Consider the following 26,557-nt stretch of genomic DNA (forward strand, 5'->3'; position numbering starts at 1 on the left):
AATTGCCTTCAATTTCACTCTTTTTGTCTTTCCACAATAAGTAATAATAATAGTTAATACTCACATAGCACTTACTGAGTTCTAGGCACAGTTGCAAGTGTTTTACATAACTTAATCCTTACAAAAAATGAATAAACTAGCTTATTTTTACCTCCATTTTACTGATAAGGAGGTGGAAAGACAGATGTTGTCATTTTCACAATGTCATAGAGATAGCTTGTGCTCAAGAACAAATTTCAAACGTGAGAAACCTATCTCCAGAGACTATGGTCTTAACTGTCATTATACACTGCCTAGATGACCATACCAATCTCCTACTTTAGTCTTGCATTTACTCTTATCCCCCACAGTAAATTTTCCATAGAACGTGAAAACTATTCTTTTAAACTCGAAGTTAGCTAACATCACCCTTCTGCTTTAAAATGCTCTAAGGTTTTCGATTACCTAAAGAATAAAATCAACCTGTCTTACTATGACCTATGAGGCCCTATTGATCTAGCCCACATGAAATCCTATCTCTAATGTTTGTAAGGCCCAGGCCAAAAGTATAAAAGGAGGCCCACAGACCATATGTCTAAATATTAAAGTTTACAAGGAACTGCAAATAACTTGAATAAAGGTGAAAATTTAATGTTTTCTCTCAAATATAAGTAAGCCTTACTATATAGTTTTGCAAAAGTAAAGCTATTTGAACTTTTAACACTTAGTATCCATGTCATTGCAAAGGTAAATAATGGGTATTGCTTTTCATGCATTTTACATCTAGTCTGACATATACACAAATTTAAGAGTGACACAAATTTTTTAGTATGACAGAATGTTCCTCAGACACTATGCACAGTTTGTGCTAGTACCATATTCCATGTTTGTTTGTAAATATCTCCCAAACCAAATTGGAACTAAAAGGAAACCAAAACTGGATGCCACACACTTCTGGGAAATGTAAAGATCTATGTCATTCATAGTATCTAAGAGGTAGGGCTTGACAGGTGAAATAATGTATCTAAGTGCTCCTTCCTCTCAAACCCACTGGGCAATTCAAAGCTGTGCCCTCTTATGTCAGCAGTTGAATAATTCCCAAACCTTTATAGAATTTGAAGAAAATTGGGTTTTATTTCAAGTATATAAGACAGGAGATGTGGAAGATATTTCCTTGAATCTTATAAGTCAAAAAGCAGGTGTCACAGGTTAAGAGTAGGGCTGGGCCAACACTGAGTGTGGGATTCCCAAATGACAGAGGTGCCTAAGCAGACTTCATCATTGTAACATTGCTGTTGTTGGATTTGTGGCCTGAGGGGGAATCTGCAGCACAGGGCCCAGGGGAGGAATCCTACTTGTCTGGGTCTGAGGACAGTACTGAGCCAATGGATAATTCTCAGGTAGCATTCTTTTGCCCTTGATTATGATACTCAAAATACTCTCAGAGAAAATTGGTTTGGTTACCCCCATATTCTACTTAAATCTCTGGATTCCACATTTCCTGCAGAAATTTTCCAGAAAGTTTACACTGTCTGGTGAGCTTTTTAGTGCTTTTAAAGAGACTTTGAAATGTTTTAGTCTAGATTTGAAGCTGCTTTATTGAGAACACTGATCTCATAAACCTTTCCCCCCCCCCCCCCCCTCCTGAGTCTCATTTGGATTCTTTCCAGTTTGGCTTCCCTATGTCTACTCAGCAACTCTTTTCCATTCTGTAAACATGTTTACTGCAAAAGTTACTTCAAGATCTCCCTGTTGTCAACCAATAGATATTTTATTAGGCCGTGTTCAACTCTCTGGTATTTCTTCTACTTCACTAAATATTCCTTCTCAATATTATTTTCCAGCCTTTATAAGGCTTTATACTTTATAAGAATTTACCTAAGGCTCAGTCCTTGACTTTTTCTCTTGTGTCTCTATACTCTTCCATGTATTAGCTTATGAATCCTCTGGCTTCCAGAATTATTTCTCTACCAATGATTCCTAAATTTTTATCTTCAATTTTTACCTGATTCACAATATGTGCAGGTTAAAAGAGAAAATTCATAAGATTTTTCTTAAGACATTTATCAAATATGTTGATAAAATCCAATATTCATTTATGATGTAACTCTCATCCTAGGAGTAGAAGAAAAACTCCTTAGCCTCTGAGAAATCTACATAAAACTGGTAGCACCATTCTACTTCACAGTGAAATGGTAAGAGCTTTCCTTCTACAAGCTGAACAAGCCAAGCATGTGTGCTATCACTGCCTCCAATTACATTACACTAGAAGAATAAGACAGGATAAAGAATTAAGCACAAGTGTGGCAATGAAAGAAAATAAAGGGCAGTTATACAGAGATAGTATGATTTCATGTATATCCTAAAAAACTATAGATAAATTATTAAAACTAATATGAGTGTTTTTAAATAGTAGCTGAATATTGAAGAAATATAAAACAACCAATTTTACTTCTATATTATAGCAAAAAGTGAACATTTAGTAATTGGAAGTTATAAAATTTAAGAAAAGCATTTTACTATTTATAGAACATCAAATAATATGAAGCACTTAAGAAAAATCTAATGAAATGTGTGACAGACTTCTATGAAGAAATTATGAGGCATTCAGTGTTTTTGAGAGACATTAAAGAAGAAAAAATATAAACAAGAGAAGGAATAGATCCTACTGATGGCTTGGAAAACCCAAGATTGAAAGATTCAATGCAATCCCAATCAATAACTCACCAGTTGTTATTGTTGTTTTATTTTAGAATAAGATGGGCTTATTGTAAAAGTAACATAGAAATGCAATTATCAAGCACAGAGAAAGCACTCTTAAAAAAGAAGAAGCTCTTCAGAACAATTTGCTCCATGAGATTTCAAGTCTTATTATAAAACTATAATAATTGAAAAGCTTTCTATTTGCACTGGGGTAGTGCAGTGAAACAGAATAGAGGGCATTTGTGCTGGGCCATGAATATGTGAGTATTTAATTTATGAAAGAATTATTGCTTTTTTGAGGTGTGGTTTTAGAATAATTGGGTTTCCATGTGGACAAAATAAATTTGAAATTTACCATGTATGATACACAAAACATCAGTTCCATGTGGGTTAACAATCCAAATATAAAAGACAAAATATAAACATTTCTTATATGCAAAAGAATATATTTATGATCTAGCAGTGGGGAAATATTTATTAAATGAGACTTCAAAAATGATTGACAAATTGAGCTACTTGGAAATTAAGGACTTCTGTTAATCAAAAGACATCATTTATAGAGAGAAAAGGCAAGACACAAAGTATAAGAAAATATTTGTAACTCATATAACTGCTCAAAAACTACAATCCAAAATATATAAAGAATTCTTACAAAAAGAAAAAAAAATTGGAAGAAAAAAGCAGATATCCCAATTTGGAAAATGGTAAGAAAAAAAAAAGGGTGAACAGGTAGCTTACAAAAATAGAAATCAAAATATTCAATAAATATTTGCAAATGCATTCAACCTCACTAATAATCAAGAAAACATTGATTAGAACCATAATGAGAAACTACAGTGTATCAATAAGATTGGCTAAAATTGAACATTCCATTACTACTAATGTTGGCAAGGGTATAAAGCAGTAGAAAATATTATACTATTTGGTGGGAATATAAATTGGCATAACTACTGGAAAATGTTTGACAATATTTTCAAAAGTTGAATATATGCCAACTAAGAAATTCCTTGAGTATAAACTCATGTATATATGTGTGTATATATTCACACACAGAACAGGAAATAGGTACAAGTATGTTCCTAGCAGGATAATAATAATAAAAACAAAAAACTTAAAAAAACTCAAATGCACATCAACATTAGAATGAATAAATGTAGCCTGCTGTATAGTGATATAAACAAGTAACTATCGTTGTGTTCAACAACGTAGATCAAAAACCAGCAAACTACAGCCCATGGGCCAAACAAGTCCGTTGTGACCTACTTTTGCATGATTCACAAACTAAGCATGTTTTGTTGTTGTTGTTGTTGTTTTACATTTCTATGACTTATAAAACAGACAAAAAGGAATATGTGTCAGAGAATGTATCTAGCCTGAAAAAGCTAAAGTATTTACTATTTGGTCCCTTACAGAAAAAGTTTGTCAACCCCTGACATAGATGGATGTTAAAAGTGTACTCTTGATCAAAAGAAGCAGGACCTAAGAATGAATAGAGAATCATTCCAGTCCTATAAATTTCAAAATCAAGCAAAAGTAAACTCTTTTGTTTCATAATTAATATAAGTATTAAAACTATAATGAAAAGCAAGAAAATGCCTATCACAAAAGTCAGTTTGTAATTATTGTGAATGAAGGAGAAAAGTGTCATCGGGGGGGAGAGAGACCCGTGGACTTTAGGTGCTGGTAATAAAGTTCATACACACACACACACACACACAAATATGGCATTTTTCAGTACATAAATTTATTTCACAGTAACCATTTTTTGAAGAGTAATTGGGCTTTGGTTCTTACAACATGACATACTGAGATATTTGCCTACCTTTTTGCAACAAGTACATAGAATTGTTTGGTAATATGTAAACAAAAATATTTTAATATATATTTGGCCTAAAAAGAAAGAAGGTAAAATTTCTAGATGCCAGAAATGAAGAAGATCTTAAAGTCAGAGAGGAAAATTCCTGAGTGATGCCATGGTAGCCCAGGCAGGAATTGAATTTGCAGGCCTAGGGCAGCAGTACCTGAGAAGAAGTGGGGTTCATGATATCAGGCACATTTGAAAAAGCAATATGTAATAAAGACTTCTGCAAAAGTCCACAACTGATGATGGTTTCTCACTGAGTAAAAGGAAAATTAAAATATATCCATCCATTAACTCAAGGAAGAGACAAAGAGCTTGATTTATTCCTGGAAATATAAGTTGGGACAAAATATTCATTGGAAAATGGAAGCCCCCATTTCATAGATTTAGCCAAATGGGGAGAAAAACCTGGCATAAATATTGGTCCCAGAGTGAAGATATGCTGGGATCCTGACTTAAGCAAAAAGAAAAAAAAATTTCTAAGATTTTTTTTGCCCAGTGCTCATGCACATGCAGGCACACACACACACACCCACACACAAACATATCTCAGCTAACTAAAAAGGCACACACAACACGTATACAATGGGATATCACGCAGCCATCAAAAAACCTCGTATCTTGCCATTTGCAATGACGTGGATGGAACTGGAGGGTATTATGTTAAGAGAAATAAGTCAATCAGAGAAAGACAAGCATATGATCTCACTGATAAGAGGAATTCTTAATCTCAGGAAACAAACTGAGGGTTGCTGGAGTGGTGGGGGTGGGAAGGATGGGATGGCTGGGTAATAGACATTGGGGAGGGTATGTACTATGGTGAACGCTGTGAATTGTGTAAGACTGTTGAATCACAGACCCATACCTCTGAAACAAATAATACATTATATGTTTAAAAAAACAGAAGAAGATAGTAGGAAGGGAAAAACGAAGGGGGGGGGAATCGGAGAGGGAAACGAACCATGAGAGACTATGGACTCTGAGAAACAAACTGAGGGTTTCAGAAGGTAGGGAGGTGGGGGGATGGGTTAGCGTGGTGATGGGTATTAAGAAGGACACTTATTGCATGGAGCATTGGGTGTTATAGGCAAACAATGAATCAGGAACACTACATCAAAAACTAATGATGTAATGTATGGTGACTAACATAACATAAAAAAAAAAAAAAAGGCACACACAAAAATTACAAACCACACAAGAAAATAATCTATCCTGAGGGAGAATCTGGTTAATAATAAACACAAGGAATAAGGTCTCAAGAACTAGAAGTAATAGAAAAATCATAAAAAAGTGCTTAAAACTGTTAAAGATTTAAAAGATATAATAAAATTACAATAAAATGTAACATTTTAGAAATAATGTTTTTGAAAAAATTTTTTTTAAATGAAAATATATTCACTGAAATTAAGTACTCAAAGATTTAGCTAAATGTCACATTGAACACAACTGAATAAAGAATTTTGAACACAACTGAATAAAGAATTAGTGCACTGAGAGATTAGTGTGTGGCAAAAACTACAAGAAATAATAACCTAGTATGATAAAGGAATGGAAGTTGTAGAGTGAGCGTCATGGCAAATAAAATAAAGATGACTGACGTGTCTATTAAGAGATCCAGGAGAAGAGAATAGGGAAAAATTGGGCAAAGAGGTGTACAAAATGATAAATAGCTAAGAAGTTCCAGACCTGATAAGAAACTATGAATTTTCATTATAAAGAATCATGAATTTCTGAGCTGGATAAATAGAAACAAACATTCAGTGGGATGTATCATAGTGGAACTGCACACAAAAAGAGAAACAGAATAACTCCAAAGCAATGAGATAGAAAAGACATTTTACCTGCAAAACATGAACAATTAGATTGTCAATTAGAAGCTCAGTCAACAAAAATAGAAAGAGTAGACATAATTGAATAGTATTTTAAAGTTGCTGAGGAATATAATGTGAATTTAGACTTCTATGCTCATTTAAACTTCCCCTTCAAGAGCAAATGTAAAATAGAAATATTTTCACACAGATACTAACTTAACCCCTCAGATACCCCCTGCTGAAAGAACTGTTACAAGGTGTATCCCATGAAGATGGGATTTGAAACTAAGGGAGAAATAGGAAGCAAAATTGAATGGTTAGGAAATTAATCAGAACAATGTGAGTAAATCTCAATAAAAATTATTGTTATAGTTAATGATTATAATTAAAACAATCCTAATTAGGAAGGAGGGGTAACACAGGATGTGCTTAAAATGCCACACAACAATAATCTGGAAGGTACAGCCATTTGATTGTTCTTTATTGCTCATGAGAAAAACTTGTTAATTCAGGTATGCATTTTAACATTATATCATTCTATTAGACAAAATATATTAAATATCTTTTAATTTGGTAGAAAGGAGAAAAGCAGAAAAAAATTCTAAATCATATAAAGAAGGATGATTAAGAAAAGGAGAAAAAATCAAGAAATAGCATGAAAACACACAAAAATATTATGCAAATAATTCCAAACATATCCACAATACCAACAAATATAGAGCATGCTCATCAGTTAAAAGATAAAGACCCTCTAATTGGGATAAAAAAAAAAGTTAAGTTAAATGCAATTTATAGGCATTATACAGAAATGACACTAATAAAAAATCAGAAAAGATATATAAAGCAAATGTTAACCTAAAGAAAGATTTTAATGTGTATACCAATATTAATGTCAACCAATTAAATTTGAAGGTATGAAGGAATTTTAATGATAAAGATAATGATAGAGTTTATAAAAGAAACAATTCCCCAGGAAAATAAAATACTAAATCCATCTACTTGAACAGTATAATCTCAAAATATATAAAGTAAAAAATAGAATTATAAGGAAAATTGATAAAATAAAATTACAGCAGAAGATCTTGTCACTTGTGAGAAACAGAATAATCAGGAAAAATGGTAAAAAGTAAAAAAAAAAATCAAAGAGTGCAATAACAAATTTGTTCAAATTGTTATATTAAGCACTGTATCCAACAATTAAGATACTATTTTTTTGGCCGGGGAAAGATGGCGGAGGAGTAGGGGACCCTATTTCAACTGGTCCCCGGAATTGAGCTGGATATCTACCAGACCACTCTGAGGACCCACAAAACCCTGAGATGTAAAAAGATCTGGATCTCTACAAACAGAATATTGCAGGCGGTTGGTTTTGAGGTATGAAGCGGAGAACCATGATTCTGCAGGAAGATATCAGAGGATAAACGGAGGTGGGAGGGTGCCTGGACGTGGGGATCCTACACCGCCAGTGAGCGACAGCCTTGCGCGCTGTGGAAGGGCACAGACTCGCAGGCCAGTAGTGCCGGGGAAAAGTCTTTAGGGCAGCCCCCAGTCGGAAACCCAGAGTGGTGGGGTTGTGCATGCGTGTGTGCGCACGCTCGCGAACTGGGAGCTGCTGGAGGTTTTAGAAGCACAAAGGGCAGAGACCTGGAGGCAGGACTGGGGGTGCTGCGGAGGGGCGCACAACCCAGGCCGCTGCAGTTTATAGCAGCATGGACAGAAATGGAGATGGTGTGGCCTTGAGAGCTCACTGAAGAACAGACTGCGATCTCTCTGCTCTGAGGCAGAGGGTTGGAAACGGTGTCTTCTGCTCTGACTCATGGAAGAGACGCGGAAAGCCGCCAGGGAAAGCCGCCAGAGAACAAAAGCCCCCAAAACTGATTCCCACTGAGCCCATCCCCCGCCACAGGGGTGCAGGGCAACTACGCCCAAACAGGGTTGCCTGAGTAACAGCGTGGCAGGCCCCTCCCACAGAAGACAGGCTGGGAAAACAAGAGGCCAGCAACCCTAAGGTCCCAAGAAAACAGGTGCATCTTGCTTGGGTTCTGGTCAATAATTTGGACTCTATACATTCCCTCAAACACCCATCAACAGAATGACTAGGAGGAGGAGCCCCCAAAATAGAAAAGACTCAGAGATTATGACTTATGCTGCAGATTTACAAGTGGATGCAGATATAACCAAGATGTCGGAGATGGAATTCAGGCTAGCAATTGTGAAGACAATGGCTAGAATGGAGAAATCAATTAATGGCAACATAGAGTCTCTAAGGGCAGAAATAAAAGGTGAATTGGCAGAACTTAAAAATGCTATCAATGACATCCAATCCAATCTAGATAATCTAACAGCTAGGGTAACTGAGGCAGAAGAGAGAATAAGCGACCTGGAAGACAATATAATAGATAAAAAGGGAAAAGAGGAGGCCAGGGAAAAACAACTCAGTATCCATGAAAATAGAATCAGAGAAATAAGTGACACCATGAAGCGTTCCAATGTCAGCATAATTGGAATCCCAGAGGGAGTGGAGAGAGAGAGAGGACTAGAAGATGTATTTGAGCAAATCGGAGCTGAGAACTTCCCTAATCTGGGGAATGAAACAAACATTCAGTCCTAGAGGCAGAGAGGACCCCTCCCAAGATCAAGGAAAACAGGCCAACACCCCGGCATATAATAGTAAAACTTGCAAATCTTAGAACCAAGGAAACCATCTTAAGGGCAGTTAGGGGGAAGAGATTCCTTACGTACAGAGGAAGGAACATTAGAATAACGTCAGACCTATCCACAGAGACCTGGCAAGCCAGAAAGGCCTGGCAAGACATATTCAGGGTACTAAATGAGAAGAACATGTAGCCAAGAATACTTTATCCGGCAAGGCTGTCATTTAGAATGGATGGAGAGATGCAGAGCTTCCACGACCAGCAGAAACTGAAAGAATATGTGACCACTAAGCCAGCCCTGCAAGAAATATTAAGGGGGCTTCTATAAAAGGAAAAAGACCCCAAGAGTGATATACAACAGAAATTTACAGGGACTATCTATAAAAACAACGTCTTCACAGGCAACATGATGACAATTAATTCATATCTTTCAATAATCACTCTCAACATGAATGGCCTAAATGCTCCCATAAAATGACACAGGGTTGCAGATTGGATAAAAAGATAGAACCCATCCATATGCTGTCTACAAGAGACTCATTTTGAACCTGAAGATACATCCAGACTGAAAGTGAAGGGATGGAGATCCACCTTCCATGCCAGCAGACCTCAAAAGAAAGCTGGGGTAGCAATTCTTATATCAGAAAAATTAGATTTTAAACTAAAGTCTGTAATAAGAGACACAGAAGGACACTATATCATTCTTAAAGGATCTATCCAATAAGAAGATCTAACAATTGTAAATATCTATGCCCCCAACATGGGAGCAGCCATCTACATAAGCCAACTGTTAACCAAAATAAAGAGTCATATCGATAACAATACGTTAATTGTAGGAGACCTCAATATTCCACTCTCAGCAATGGACAGATCATCTAAGCAGAAAATCAACAAGGAAACAAGAGCTTTGAATGATACATTGGACCAGATGGACCTCATAGATATTTACAGAACATTCCACCCCAAAACAACAGAATACTCATTCTTCTCGAGCGCACATGGAACTTTCTCCAGAATAGACCATATGCTGGGTCACAAATCAGGTCTCAACCGATACCAAAAGACTGAGATTATTCCCTGCATATTCTCAGACCACAATGCTCTAAAACTGGAACTCAATCACAAGAAAAAATCTGGCAGAAATTCAAACACTTGGAAGCTAAAGACCACTCTGCTCAAGAATGTTTGGGTCAACCAAGAAATCAAAGAAGAACTTAAACAATTCATAGAAATCAATGAGAACGAAAACACATTGGTCCAAAACCTATGGGATACTGCAAAGGCGGTCCTAAGGGGGAAATACATAGCCATCCAAGCCTCACTCAAAAAAATAGAAAAATCCCGACTTCACCAACTAACTTTACACCTTAAAGAGCTGGAGTAAAAGCAACAAACGATGCCTAAGCCACGCATTAGAAGAGAAATAATTAAAATTAGAGCAGAAATCAATGAATTAGAACCCAGAAACACAGTAGATCAGATCAACGAAACTAGAAGTTGGTTCTTTGAAAGAATTAATAAGATCGATAAACCACTGGCCAGACTTATCCAAAAGAAGAGAGAAAGGACCCAAATTAATAAAATTATGAATGAAAGGAGGGAGATTACGACTAATACCAAGGAAATAGAAACAATTCTTAGAAATTATTATCAACAACTCTATACCAATAAACTGAGCAATCTGGATGAAATGGAGGCCTTCCTGGAAACCTATAAGCTGCCAAGACTGAAACAGGAAGAAATTGACAACCTGAATAGGCCAATAACCAGTAACGAGATTGAAGCAGTGATCAAAAAACTCCCCAAAAACAAGAGTCCAGGGCCTGATGGATTCCCTGGGGAATTCTACCAGTCAGAGAAGAAATAATACCTATTCTACTGAAGCGGTTTCAAAAAATAGAAACAGAAGGAAAACTTCCAAACTCATTCTATGAGGCCAGCATTACCTTAATCCCCAAACCAGGCAAAGACCCCCATCAAAAAGGAGAATTTCAGACCAATATCCCTGATGAATATGGATTCCAAAATCTTCAACAAAATCCTAGCTAATAGGATCCAACAATACATTAAAAGGATCATCCACCACGACCAAGTGGGATTTATCCCTGGGATGCAAGGGTGGTTCAACATTTGCAAATCAATCAATGTGATAGAACACATTAATAAGAGAAGGGAGAAGAACCATATGGTCCTCTCAATTGATGCAGAAAAAGCATTTGACAAAATACAACATCCTTTTCTGATTAAAACTCTCCAGAGTATAGGGATAGAGGGAACATTCCTCAAGTTCATAAAATCCATCTATGAAAAACCCACAGCTTCTTCTATGAAGAAGCCACAGTGAATATCATCCTCAATGGGGAAAAGCTGAGAGCCTTTCCCTTAAGATCAGGAACACGTCAAGGATGCCCACTCTCTCCACTATTGTCCAACATAGTACTAGAATTCCTAGCAACAGCAATCAGACAACAAAAAGAAATAAAAGGTATTCAAAGTGGCAAAGAAGAAGTCAAACTCTCTCTTTTCGCAGACGACATGATACTTTAAGTGGAAAACCCAAAAGACTCCACCCCCAAATTACTAGAACTCATCCAGCAATTCAGTAATGTGGCAGGATACAAAATCAATGCACAGAAATCAGTTGCTTTCTTATACACTAACAACGCAACTGTAGAAAGAGAAATTAGAGAAACGATTCCATTTACAATAGCACCAAAAAACATAAGATACCTCGGAATAAACCTAACCAAAGAGGTAAAGGATCTATACTCTAGGAACTACAAAACACTCATGAAAGAAATTGAAGAAGACACAAAAAGATGGAAAAATATTCCATGCTCATGGATCGGAAGAATAAACATTGTTAAAATGTCTATGCTACCCAGAGCAATCTATACCTTCAATGCCATCCCGATCAAAATTCCCATGACATTTTTCAAAGTGCTGGAACAAACAATCCTAAAATTTGTATGGAATCAGAAAAGACCCCGAATCGCCAAGGAAATGTTGAAAAAGAAAAACAAAGCTGGGGGCATCACGTTGCCTGATTTCAAGCTATATTACAAAGCTGTGATCACCAAGACAGCATGGTACTGGCACAAAAACAGACATATAGACCAATGGAACAGAATAGAGAACCCAGATATGGACCCTCAACTCTATGGTCAAATGATCTTTGACAAAGCAGGGAAAAAACATGCAATGGAAAAAAGGCAGTCTCTTCAACAAATGGTGCTGGGAAAATTGGACAGCCACATGCAGAAGAATGAAACTCAACCATTCTCTAACACCATTCACAAAGATAAACTCAAAGTGGATGAAAGACCTCAATGTGAGACAGGAATCCATCAAAATCCTAGAAGAGAACATAGGCAGTAACCTCTTTGACATCGGCCACAGCAACTTCTTTCAAGATACATCTCCAAAGGCTATTGAAACAAAAGCAAAAATGAACTTTTGGGACTTCATCAAGATAAAAAGCTTCTGCACAGCAAAGGAAACAGTCAACAAAACAAAGAGGCAACCCACAGAATGGGAGAAGATATTTGCAAATGACACTACAGATAAAGGGCTGGTATCCAAAATCTATAAAGAACTTCTGAAACTCAACACCCAAAAAACAAATAATCAAGTCAAAAAGAAGATATGAAGACACTTCTCTGAAGAAGACATACAAATGGCTAACAGACACATGAAAAAATGTTCATCATCATTAGCCATCAGGGAAATCCAAATCAAAACCACACTGAGATACCACCTTACACCAGTTAGAATGGCAAAAATGGACAGGGAAAGAAACAACAAATGTTGGAGAGGTTGTGGAGAAAGGGGAACCCTCTTATACTGTTGGTGGGAATGCAAGTTGGTACAGCCACTTTGGAAAACAGTGTGGAGGTTCCTCAAAAATTTAAAAATAGAGCTACCCTATGACCCAGCAATTGCACTCCTGGGTATTTACCCCAAAGACACAGATGTAGTGAAAAGAAGGGCCATATGCACCCCAGTGTTCATAGCAGCAATGTCTGCAATAGCCAAACTGTGGAAAGAGCCAAGATGCCCTTCAACAGATGAACGGATAAAGAAGATGTGGTCCATATATACAATGGAATATTACTCAGCCATCAGAAAAGATGAATACCCAACTTTTACATCAACATGGATGGGACTGGAGGAGATTATGCTAAGTGAAATAAGTCAAGCAGAGAAAGTCAATTATCATATGGTTTCACTTATTTGTGGAACATAAGGAATGACATGGAGGACACTGGAGAAGGAAGGGAAAAATGGGGAGGGGGGAATTGGAGGGAGAGATGAACCATGAGAGACTATGGACTCTGAGAAACAAACAGGGTTTTAGAGGGGAGGGGGGTGGGGGGATGGGTTAGCCTGGTGATGGGTATTAAAGAGGGCACGTACTGCATGGAGCACTGGGTGTTATACGAAAACAATGGATCGTGGATCACCACATCAAAAACCAATGATGTATTGTATGGTGACTAACATAACATAATAAAATTTAAATATATATATATATATATATATATATATATATATATATATATATACTATTTTTTTAAATAACAGGCAGAATACTGATAAAAATCTACCATGTCTTAAGATGTGCCAGAATGTGATATGGTACAGACCACATTAAAAACAAATGCCAAAAATATCTCCACAAATACCCAACAACTTGTTCAAAAATTTTAAAATGTTAATATTTGAGTATTTCATAAGTCAAAGGGGAATTCAGAATGGATTTTAGAATATCTAGAGAACTGAAAATCCACATATCACCACTCATAAATTGCAACTAAAGTAATACAGAAGACTGGAGCCTTAAAAGCACAAGTTAAGAATAAACACAAATTAAAAAAAAAAAAAATTAGTGAGCTATGTGTTCAATTTGTGAACTATGGAAAGACTAGTAGGTGAACATAAAGAAAAGGGTAAATAACTAATAAATGGGGAAAATGAGAGCAAAAAAAGCTAAAGAGGATTAACAAAAATCAAAACTGGTTCTTTGAAAAAAATAGTATTATAGGCAAATCCTTGATAGGGAGAGAGACAAAGACAGAAACAGAGAGACAGATAGAGATCTGTTTAGTAATTATGTCATTAAAGTTATTCAATTAATGATACAAAATCTACTTATCCATCCTTCTTATTACCCCTCCAAAAAAAAAAGCCTAACTAGAAAGTAAATTAAAGCATACAATATATTCCAGGAAACAGCCAAAGAGAAGCAGCTGTCTAAGTCAGTTTATGAAATTAATAAAATCTCAGTTCTAAAATTAGACCAAGAAAGTATCAAAAGGAAATACTGAAAGGCAATCTTACAGAGGAATATAGATGCAATAATTCTAAATAAAATATTAGTAGACTCTATTGAATCCAGCCACTTTTTCAGTGAGCAAGTAAGATGCATCCCAATAATTTGTTGGTAGTTTCTACAACTATAATTCCTCTACTTTAACAAATTAATGATTAAAGGAGATAAATGATGTGATGATCTTAAATGCAAAAAACATATGTTAAAATTCAGTATTGATGATTTTTAAAAATCTCAACAAACTAAGCATAAAACTTGTCATTAACTTTCTAAAAGTGCTTTGTCAATCAACATCTGAAATTGAACATGGTATTTAATGCTAAAACATTAAAGCATTCCCTCTAAAGTAAAGAAAAAGAAGGATGCCTGCTTCAGCAGTTTCCTTCAGAATTATACCCTCTGTCTCAGCCAGGCCAATAAGATAAGAAAATGCCCAAAACATGCAATTTGAAAGAAACAAAATGAGCATTATTCAAAGGTGGCATGGTTATCTACACAGAAAAGAAAGAAAATGCACAAACGATTAGAATTAATAGAAGTGCATCAACATTACTAAATATGGCAATAATGTTTTTTTATCAACAATAAAACTTTAGAAAATATATATCAACAAATATTATCCATGACAACAGCAAGAGTACATAGGAAAATATTTCAGAAAATCAGAGAATAAACTTTATTTAGTAATTATGGAAAAGTTACAAAAATTTATTGAGAGAGGGGCGCCTGGGTGGCTCAGTCGGTTAAGGGTCTGCCTTCGGCTCAGGTCATGATCCTGGAGGTCCGGGATTGAGCCCCGTGTTGGTCTCTCAGCGGGGAGTCTGCTTCTCCCTCTGCCCCTCACCCTGCTCTCATGCTCTCTCTCACTCCCTCTCTCTCTCAAATAAATAAATAAAATCTTTAAAAAAATCATTGAGAGCGATTTTAAAAAGATCAAAATAGTTGGTGTTAGAGGTCATGTTCATGAATGGAAACACTGAATATCTGTAATTCTAACCCTCACCCCCACATTGTTTTTAGTTCTTTCTTGGTTTTAAAGAGATTAACTAATGGATACTAAAACTAACATGCAAGAATAAAGGGCCACAAATGCCAAAACTACACAAAAGAGGGAGAAAAGGAGGATGGACTAGCTAGCTATCCCAGACACGAGATTTATTATAAGGCTCCTAATTAGGGCGGCGTGGTGGAGGTGCAGGGGTGGGCCAGGAGAGCAACTGCACAGCAAAGAGACCAGGACAGACACGTGCATATGTAGAAGCGTGTTGATGAGGTGGCTTAGAAATCAGTGGTGGAAAAATAGTTGACTGCATGATACATATGGTTGGAGTAATTGCTCATTGGTAAAAAATTCAATTTCTACTTCACCTGGCAATAATAATAGCAGCAACAACAACAGTAGCGGTGATCATTAACATGTGATGAGTGCTCTTCACATGCCAGGCGCTGGTCTAATCAATGCTGTATATATGTTAGCTCATTTAATCCTTTCTACATGTCAAGGAGGCATTTGACAGATGACCAAATCCAATCTCAGAAAGAGGCAGAATCTGCTCAGAGTCACATAGCGAGTTAGTGGCAGAAGCACAGCGGTGGGCTTTCTTCCTCTGATGCGGAGCCCTAGCTCTCAACTACCACACACTATTGCAATTTTGATGGGAATGGAATTCCCCGTGGGGCAAGGTCCTAAAGGTGAAAACAAACCTTAAAACTTTAAGAAGGAATTTTAGGACATAGGATACTAGGTCAGGAAAAAAATTCTACACACATATTTATTATACTTATAACATCGGCATGTAATTTCATTTAACAACTTGAAAATAAAGGGTTATATATTAAATGGGAAGAGGGAAGGGTGAATAGGGGAAATTTTTCAGTGTTTTGTGATATTTTCTCTTTTTAAACAAGAATCTATGGCAGATATGGAAAAGGGGGTACTTGTTAAATCTGATTGGTGAATAAGTGTATGTCTATTTTTCTATATATTTAGCATTTCCTAAACACCTGCATTTTAAAAACTAGGTGCAGAGTGCAGTTTTTGAAAGGATGAGTTGGAGGCGAGGAAGGGAAGTCAGGGAGTATAGACTACTTTTAAGAAATGTTTGTGTATTTTTTAATGAAGCTGCAGGAGGTTGCGAACGAGAGAAAGCCCTTTACAACATTTACTTTCTCATTTTTCTTCTTCCAAATAAACACTGATGCACTCACTAAGGTGATAAAATTGCCCACAACAGTCCATTCTTAACATGCACATCAAAGTCTGGTTATTACCCAGGGCATCTTCTGCTTTGTGCATTGCACTTCCTCAGTAAATACTTGTTGACTGAGCCATTTGCAATCTGGTATTAAAACCGTAATAAACCAAATTAAACCCTATTAATTCAGAAGATGCCTAACAGGTGTTCCTTTGGTATTAAATCGATGCCCTGGGCATCACATTAGGAAAAGAAAGCTTTTGTCCTTGATTTCACTCCTTTCGGTAGCAAAACAGAGGAGAAAAGTTAGTGCAGAGTTGTGCTTTAAAAGAGCTTACTCTGGAATGTCTGGGTTGTTTGTTTACTCTGTGAGCACTTCACTGTCTACTCACATACTCGGCTGCTATCTCTCCTCAGCCAGCTTTGGCTAACCTCCGATGCCCTTGCCCCCTGGTTAGAATTCCAAGGAGCTCAATTTCCATTTCAAGCACAACCCACTGCTTCTGAAATTGTTCCCATAGGTTTTCTCATCCTCCCTGTGTGTTACTTGCTTTCCTCAGAGCATTCTACAATCTCCTGAAGCCGGATTGCACAAAACAGAGGAGTATTCTCCTGCTTCTCTTCTTTTACTTTTATAGTTATGGTTATTTGAGATGGAACTGGGTTGAAAGCATTTGGATTTTAGATGCCTCCCGATTTTAACAGTGTCTATCACATTTGGCTAATTTCCTAGAGCCAGGTTGTGTGGATGCGCCAGACGACTCAGGCTTCGGTGTTGGTGTTGGGGTTGTTTCGCTGCAAATTGTGTAAGAGCACATCGGCCCCAGCTTTCAAAGTCAGGTTTGCCTTGGGACTTAGTTGCACTGTATCTCGCCCATTAATTTTAATTAATATTCTATTCAGCCTAGCTCCTAGATGTTTGAAAATCTTCTCCGGTAATAAAAATAGTCTTTGGTCAATGTTCCTGAAGTATCTGAGAGGCTTTCTAATGTCATCCTTAAGTTCTTTGAGATGCTCTCTTGATTAATGTTTTGATTCAAATAATCTTTGCTCCAAGTCAGTATATTGTTACCGTTTCCCTTTTCAAGTCGTTGTCACTCTTAATTCTTAATTTTAATTTTATATTCTTTTTGGCTCATTTCATTGGCTCTCTCTTCCACTCATCCCCATTTTGAACCTCCTTGCCACCTTGACTGCCACTATTCCTTTGCAGGGGCAGCCATGAGGGAGGCTGTGACATATGCAGAGATGTGTTTATAAAAATAAACCAAATCAGAAAATGGCCAATTATTTCAGTTTTCATCAACTCTACGACTTCCTGTCTTCTTGTCATTTCTAACCTCTGTATGTCTTCTTCCTTTGGGAGGAGGGAGTATCTCCATAAAACATTATCTTTTCCATACAGCGTTACCATTTTTGTTTTGAAACTGTGCATAGTCCTTCCTCCTTGCCCCATCTTTCTCTCTCCCTCTCTCTCTATGTGTCTCTCTGCCTCTGTCTCTCTCTCTCCATTGTGAACAGACTTTTGTTCTCACACTTTTCCTACTTTTCTTTTTTTTTTTTTAAAGATTTTGTTTATTTATTTGACAGAGAGAGATACACAGCAAGAGAGAACACAAGCAGGGGGAGCGGGAGAGGGAGAAGCAGGCTCTCCGCAGAGCAGGAAGCCCGATGCGGGGCTCGATCCCAGGACCCTGGGATCATGACCTAAGCCAAAGGCAGACGCTTAACGACTGAGCCACCCAGGCACCACCTTCCCTACTTTTCTTTTCCCAAACATTTGTTAGGTTCTCTTGCTTAACCACTCTGCTCAGCAATGATGTCCAAAAAGAAAATTCAAAGTTCAATAAGATACATTACTTAACTTTCAAGAGCTCATAGTCTACTTAAAGAGAGAGATGTGTAACAAATAGCTATACTATATTATGTTCTATGAGAGAATCTTGGACAAAAAGTATGGGTAATTGGCCTCAAGTTGCCAGGAATGACAGCATAGAGGTGGGAGCTAACATTCAAGTTTGGTGTGACAGCAGTTAATGGGCTTTGGAGTCAGTTTATTCAAGCTCCCAAATGTATTAGTTGTGTGAACTTGAGTTGATTCTTTTATCTTGAGGCTTCAGTTTTTTTCACTATCTAATTGTCCCAATGATACTTGTCTTAGAATTAATAGGATAGCCCAGTGCCTGGTACATAGCAGCCACTTAAGAAATAGTAGTAGTCAGCTGATACTATGTTTTGTTATGTGTAAGGGATCTTCCGGCAGACGGACAGGTCTTTGTTAAAGGAATAGCACGCCCAGTGAAAGAGTTCAGCCACATATACAAGATTTTGAGGAAAAGACAAAAAGGTAAGTAGTTCAGGAAATTTAGGGGTTGGCCAAGAATGAGTTAAAGTTTCACTGGAGAATATAAATGAACCAAGATGAGGGTTCCTTTAACTTGCTAAGGAGTTGAATTTGATTCTGTGCTAACTGAAGCCTAAAATTTTCTTTTAGTAGGAAAGTAGCATAATCTGCTTTACATTCAGAGGGCTGTGTGGAGATGAATTGCGGGGTGAAGATGAAGAAGATTTGTAGTCCAATTAGCAAGCTATGGCCATAGCCTAAGCAAGAGATAATGAGGTTCCAAATTAAGCCACTGAAGTTGGAGAATGGAGGCAGATATGGGATATTTAAATGATAGACTCAATAGACTTTGGAAAGAACTAAATATGCATGTGTATGCCTGTGTAAAAGGAGGTATGCTCTTCACTTGGCTACTGAAGAATGAGTTATACGTACCCCAAATGGTGTGTCTTTTGCCCAAACTATCAATGTAGATTTCATTCAATTATCCATTCTTTCATATTAACTTATTCATGTAATAATTATTTATGGACATGCATAGCAAAGCAATGTAAAGGTAAACAAGTCTTACCCATGCCTGTCTCCCAGAAGTTTTTGCTGACTGATAGTGAGAAAAGAGAGAATATTCATTTTCTTTGTTCTAATTTTTAACCACAAAGGGCGATTGAGTCAGAAGTCCAAGAATTTAACCCTTGTTATTTTAAGACTTGACTGGTGTTTTGCTTTCCCATCTTCCCAGCTCGGTGGGTTATAGGAAGTCCCTTTGCACGTGACCTGCGGTACTGAGGGCTCAAGTGGTTATTTTTGGATGACCGTGAAAATTTCACAAAGCAGCTTGGGCTGAATCCCATATTGTCAACTCCCTCCCTAGACCAGTCTCTCACAGAGAGTAATCATCGGCATTTTCCTCTTTTAATTTTTATCCTAAACACCTCTCTGATCTTTCCTTACTTTTATAAAAAGTGCTACTATTGCTAAAGAGAAAAAATCAACCAAGTAAATTTGAAGATTTAATGGGCTTTATCAAATGATTTACAGATCAGGCAGCATCCCTGCCAGCAAGCAGAGGAGAGCTCTGAGGAATTGTACAAGAGCAAAGGCTTTGTATAGAAAGGACGATGGGGCAAGAAATTATTAGCAATAGAAAAGAAAAGAAAAATCACCTTCCCGTAGGTGGAAGGACAGGGGGTCTTATTAAGTGGATTACCTCCTCATTTTCCTTTCGGGAATGGAGAGGGCCCATGTGACAGATTACCTCATTGGTGCTTATCAGAAAATTCCTGAATAATAGGTTAAGGCTTACATTTCTGAGATAGGTTGAAACTGCAATTAGGTTAGGTATTAAGCCCTAGTTTGGTGACTTGACCTGGCTGAAATGATGTCATTTTGGTCCTGTGGTTTTCTTTTTCACACAATGTAGGTAATATTTCATTGTATTTTTATTTAAAAAATATATAATCACTGAACTAGTTAGCACGAGTTAGGATATGCTCCATTAACAAACAATATTAAAATCTCAGTGGCTTAGCAAAACAAGGTTTATTTCTTCCTCCTAATATGGGCTCTGAGGGCCATCTTGGATTCTGTTTTGCCTCATTCCTCACTCCAGGCCTCAGGCTGATGGAACAGCCACGATCTGGAGCATAGGCAGTACCTGTGGCAGAGAGGAAAAGTATATAGTGATCAATAAGTCTAGCAACCCTGAGAGCTTACGCATAGCAGGGCATGGTCTCCTGCTTCACATTTTATTGGTCAACACAGGACACTTGGCCACATTTAACTACAAGAGTGGGAATAAAGTATAGAATTCACTCTTCCTTTGTGCCTGGAAGGAGGATAAATGGAATATTTATGGTTAGACTTATTGACCAATCACAGTTTCCTCTTTTGATCACTAAACATTTTGCCCATTTTCTTTTCCACATGTAAAATGCCCACATCCCTTCCAGTGGGGAAACAGGCCAAAAGTCTAGTTATAGCAAGCTCAAGGCTCAGGATCTCTGATATTGAGCAGTCTTATCACCAAAGAGAATGTGCAGTAGTCTCTACCACTGGTCCAAATATGGGACCTCTTGATACATGTTTTTTGTTTTGTTTTGTTTTGTTTTGTTTTTGTTTTTGATACATGGTTTTATGAGTTAGGAAGCAAGCTTAACTGAACCCTCACAACATACATAGTACGCAAGAGTAGAAGAGGAATAGGAAATCCCACTAACTCTTTTCTGACAGGAAAAGAATGGAAGATACACAGTTGACAAAGATCTGTAACGATTCCTAAATTTCATTTCATGGGGAGATATTTAGAGGGCTCCCTCTCTTGGAAGCGTTAATGTTCCTTGATTAAGTCCTCAATTGCTCCCAGAGAGTGGTTGTGCTCCCTTGTCCACTGCTCCCTAGGGCCTTCTGGAAGTTCTTCTTTTTTCATTATCCTCCCTGACTACATATGAAAAAACCACTGGTTAATATACCTCCTTAGGGACTAAGAGGCTTTTTTAAGTTCCATTTTTTACCCAGGAACAGTTGGGAGGTACAAGGGTTAATTTTAAACTTGAACAGACAGTCTCCTTTAATCCAAATAGGTGAAACTGGTGACAAGAAAATTCAAGAAAAAAATCATTTTAGACCTTTGTTAACTTTTTAACTTTTAGAACATTTGACACAATGCTCTGTTAAATATGGAGTGTCTGCTTTTGTCTAAGTGTGGCTATTGGCATATGGAACTTATTGCCATCAATAGATAAGATGCTAATAAAAATATGCAATGTTTTATCCCTTGAACAAAGCCATGATGCCTTTATCTATATTAAATATCATATTCTTGGGGGTGCCTGGGTGGTTCAGTCGTTAGCGTCTGCCTTCGGCTCAGGTCATGATCCCAGGGTCCTGGGATCGAGCCCCGCATCAGGCTCCCTGCTCTTCGGGAAGCCTGCCTCTTCCTCCCCGACTCTCCCTGCTTGTGTTCCCTCTCTTGCTGTGTGTCTCTGTCAAATAAATAAATAAAAATCTTAAATAAATAAATAAATATCATATTCTTGCATGTCTTTCTGTATGAATATTATATTGGAACTATCTTTTTCAAATGTCTAAGTCTCTCTTCATGTATATATTTTACCTTATTCACTATGCCTGCCCTTGTTTTCAAATTGTATATTTGGTTTTATTTATTGCCACTCCTCTTTTTCAAAATGTATACTTCGATTGGTTTAGAATATATATCATCTTTTTTAAAAATTTTTTAAAGTTTTTATTCATTTATTTTGAGAGAGAGCACGAGCAGAGGGGAGGGGCAGAAGAAGATGGAGAAGCAGATTCCCCACTGAGCAGGGATCCCAACTCAGGACTTGATCCCAGGACCCTGGGATCATGACCTGAGCCGAAGGCAGACACTTAACTGACTGAGCCACCCAAGCACCCTATATTATCTATTTTTGTTGCTTCACCAATAACCGCTGCCGGACCCTACCTGGTCCCCTGCAAATATCCCACTACTAAGGGGCAGGGAGAGAGGCTGAAACCCAGGTGGAAAAGCTTCTTTTCCATTGGCATCTCCAAGTCATCTTGGAAAGGTAGATCATCTGAAAAATGACATAAAGGAAATTTTTCCATCCCTCAGAAATGGAATATCACTGATAATTTGGGGAAAAATCTTTTTCTCTCTTGAAATTCCTAAGCAGGAGTTAAACTTTTGTTTATGAGGGTAACTGTCTCTGTTCTAGGCTTTGAGAATAGATCGGTGAGAACAAAGAAGTCCCCATCTTCATTACGGAGCTTATGATCTGATTGAAGATCAGATAAACAACTAGATAAGGAAAATATGGAAATACACATTATTTGTTGTTTTTACCTTTTAAGAGCCCTGTGGATTCCAAAACAATTTCTGGAAAGTTGGTCGTGTTGAGGGGAATCTTGGGTTGTACTCATAAATAAAAATCACTGTATCACTGAAGCACTAGTACTGAGGTGGGAGGGTCACTTAGCTTCGTAGCTCTGTCCCTCTGTTTTTCTTGAATGCAGATCTTTAGCAAATGGCAAAGGCTGGATTTCAAAAATTCTAAAGTCCACACTTTCCTGCAACAGTAGCCACAATTACTTTCTAAAGATTCTTCTTTTGAGTTTTTCCTTTGTTTTCTTGGTTCCTCCTCTCTCTCTCTCAATTGCACCTACATTGGTATTTGATGGGAGAGTCACATAGTTTAGTTTTCTTTTTACCTGAGTCTTTTTTGTCCAATAGAAACGATTCACTGGGTGCTACATTCATAAATGAACTTTCACTCTGGGATACCTTAATCCATTCAGAGGTTTTTGAGATGTCTTCTAAATATGTTCTTTGTTTTCCATTACATCTGTTTGTACCATAGAATTTGCATTTGTTGAGGTTTTTTCATGACATAAAGGGTATTATATATCTCACTTTAAAATTTGTTTTTTCTCACTAAATGTATACCTTAGAGATACGTTAACTGTTTCAATAATATTTGATAGTCATTCTCATACTGATGGACACTTAGAATTTTTTCAATATTTCCTTACAACAAATAAATCTGCAACTAGTATCACTGAATACATTGTCTTGAATATTGCAAATAATTATCTGAAGTAAATATTGAGGGTGAAATTGCTGAGACATGAGATATACACATTTTTCTCTTAATAGATACTGTTAAATTTTAAACAAAAATGGCCATACTAATTTACATTCCCTTCTATAACAACCAGTTCTTACATATATGCTAATAATTTCCATTATCAAACTTCTAAGTTTTTGTCAGCCTGTTGAGTGAAAGCAGACTGGTTTATTTTTATTTTCATTTTCATTTTTTTTTTTTTGATCACTAGAGAGGTTAAACATTTTTTTACCTATTATACGTTTAATGGCCATTTATGGCCATTTTTTCCTCTTGAATTTCTTAATATTTATTGCCCATTTTTCTACCAGTTGCACATTGTTTATTTTTTTTATTGATTCGTAACAAAATAATTGTTAGTATAGCATTACAATCAATATATCTTATAGCCTATGAATCACATTGTTATTTTTTTGTGTGTTTCACCTTACAAAATTTGAACGTTTATTGAACTCAGTATTTTCCATTATATCAATTGCTTTATGTGTTCAATTTAAGGACAACCATGTCCTATGTTGATAAATATATTATCTCATATTTCTTCTTATATTTGTGTGCTTTTTTTACATGTAGATCTCAAATCCGTATAAAATTTTTTTCTGTGAATGTTGAAAACTATGGATTCATTTAATATTTTCCCAAATGGGTAGCTAGTTTTTCCAATGCCACAGAATGTGTTAGAATTTCTCTTCAATATAAAGACAACACTTAGCCATATAAGAAATTCCCTTGTATACGTAAGTTCTGTTTCCAGACTCTCTGGTCTGTCCATTGGCCTAATTGTGTTTGTTTCTATTAGCACACTGATTTGATATTTAAAAGCTTATAATATGTTTTGGTATTTGTTAGGACAGGAATTCTCTCTCTCTCTTTTTTTCACTTACATAGCTATCTTGGTTATTCTTACACATTTCTTTTTCACCTGAATGTTAGAAATGGCTTATCAAGTTTCATAAAGAATCCCCCTGGGGAGCCTGTGTGACTCCAGTCCGTTAAGCTGGATGCCTTTGGATCAGGTCATGATCCCAGGGTCTTGGGATCGAGTCCCACGTCAGGCTCCTTGTTTAGTGGGGAGCCTGCTTCTCCCTCTGCCTGCCACTCCCCCTGCTTGTGCTCACACTCCCTCTCTCTCTCTCTCTGACAACTAAATAAAATCTTTAAAAAAAAAAAAGAATCCCCTCTTTATTCATGATTTACACCTCTCTCTCTTGATCACAGTTGCCAAGGATTTATTCATATTATTAACTTAAAACTATATAATATTTTTTTCTGTGTATAGAATTATAAACCTGAAGTTTGTTTTCAATAGCTTCATGGTTTTTTAGACCTATTAGATTTTCATTTTTTTCAGGTATTCCCTCAAATCCCATTTTGGATTTTCTCTTTCTACTTGATGTGCTGAAATGTTTCTAAATGCAGATTGAATGGGATTAAAAACTATGTTTCTTTTTATTTATCTTTCTTGGGGTTCTGTAGGACTTTCATTCTGAGAACTAGTATCTTGGATTGGAATTCAGAGCATCAGTTAGAAATCAGTTTTTTATATAGATAGATTTTACTTAATTGTAAAGTTATGTACTCATATATTTAATACACACAGGCATATATTTCTTAATTCTGTCTATTGAGGATTTCTTGGAACAATGACAGTGTCAATAATAATTAGCACACCTAGCCTCAGATCTTGGACTTTAAGTACTATTTTCCAGTAAAAAGAATTAAGGACCCTTGGGGCGCCTGGGTGGCTCAGTCGGTTAAGCGGCTGCCTTCGGCTCAGGTCCTGATCCCAGGGTCCTGGGATCGAGCCCCGCATCGGGCTCCCTGCTCAGCGGGAAGCCTGCTTCTCCCTCTCCCTCTGCCTGCCTCTCTGCCTACTTGTACTCTCTCTCTCTAATAAATAAATAAAAATCTTTAAAAAAAAAATAAATAAAAAACCTTCTTTAAAAAAAAAAAAGAATTAAGGACCCTTATAGAAAATACTAATTATAAAGTTGGGGCTGGAAAAGTATGAGGTGATTCTGGAATATATTTTTACACCAAAAAGTAGGGAAATGCTCAATGATGGGATACATCCAAGGGTTATAGGAGACAGCTCGAACAAACCCCACTGGCCCAAATTGAGGGAATTTAAACATCAAAATAAATAATAATAGTTGCCTTTTAGCCCATAAAGTGAAAATACACAAATCCATGCTGAATATAGATAGGGAACATTTGTAAGCCCATAGTAAACAAACAAACAAACAGAGGGGTAAGTTCTTCTTTCCAGCAGAATGACAAAGGATAAATATAGATAGCATGATGTATTCAGAAAATGGCCATTTGACAATCACCATACTAATAATTGTTTTATTCAAGAATCATTAATACCTACTAAAACCAGTGGGTGAAAGGAAACCTTGACAAAGTGAACAAAATTAACATCAACATTAATGAGACAAATAGATACCATGTATCTCCTGATGGGATGTACTGAGAATAGCACAACATTGCTTCTGGGATGTTTCTGACAAAAATGTATTTTGCAAATCTATCTATAAAGAAAATTCCCAGTAGAGGGTTAGTCTACAAAATAAATAGGCATTAGTCTTTAAAAATAATAGGGTCTCAAAAGTCAAAGAAATGCTGAAGAACTATTTTGAATTAATGGAGAATAAAGACACAAGAAAACCAAACAGAGCATTGATTCTTGGATTGAATTCTAGACCAGAAAAAAAAAAAAAAAACAAAACAAAACCAAAAAACTATGCTACAAAGAAATTAGTGAGAGAAATGAGAAAACTTGACTAAGGTCAGTAGATTAGATAAAAGAGCTGTACTAATGTAAATTTCCTGATTTGGAAAATTGTAGTCTGGATTTGTAAGAGAATACCCTTGTTTTTAGAAAATACACGGTGAGGTAAAAGGGCATTATCTGCAATTTACTGTCAAATCATTCAGACAAAAATACTTACACATTGACAGAGAAAGAGAGGGAGAGAAAGAGAGTGATAAAACAAACATGGTGTAAGCATAAAATTATTTCTGAACAGTTGAGACAAATTCCTTAAAAT

The sequence above is a fragment of the Neomonachus schauinslandi genome, chromosome 2 (assembly GCF_002201575.2).
Source record: "Neomonachus schauinslandi chromosome 2, ASM220157v2, whole genome shotgun sequence".
NCBI lineage: Eukaryota > Metazoa > Chordata > Mammalia > Carnivora > Phocidae > Neomonachus > Neomonachus schauinslandi.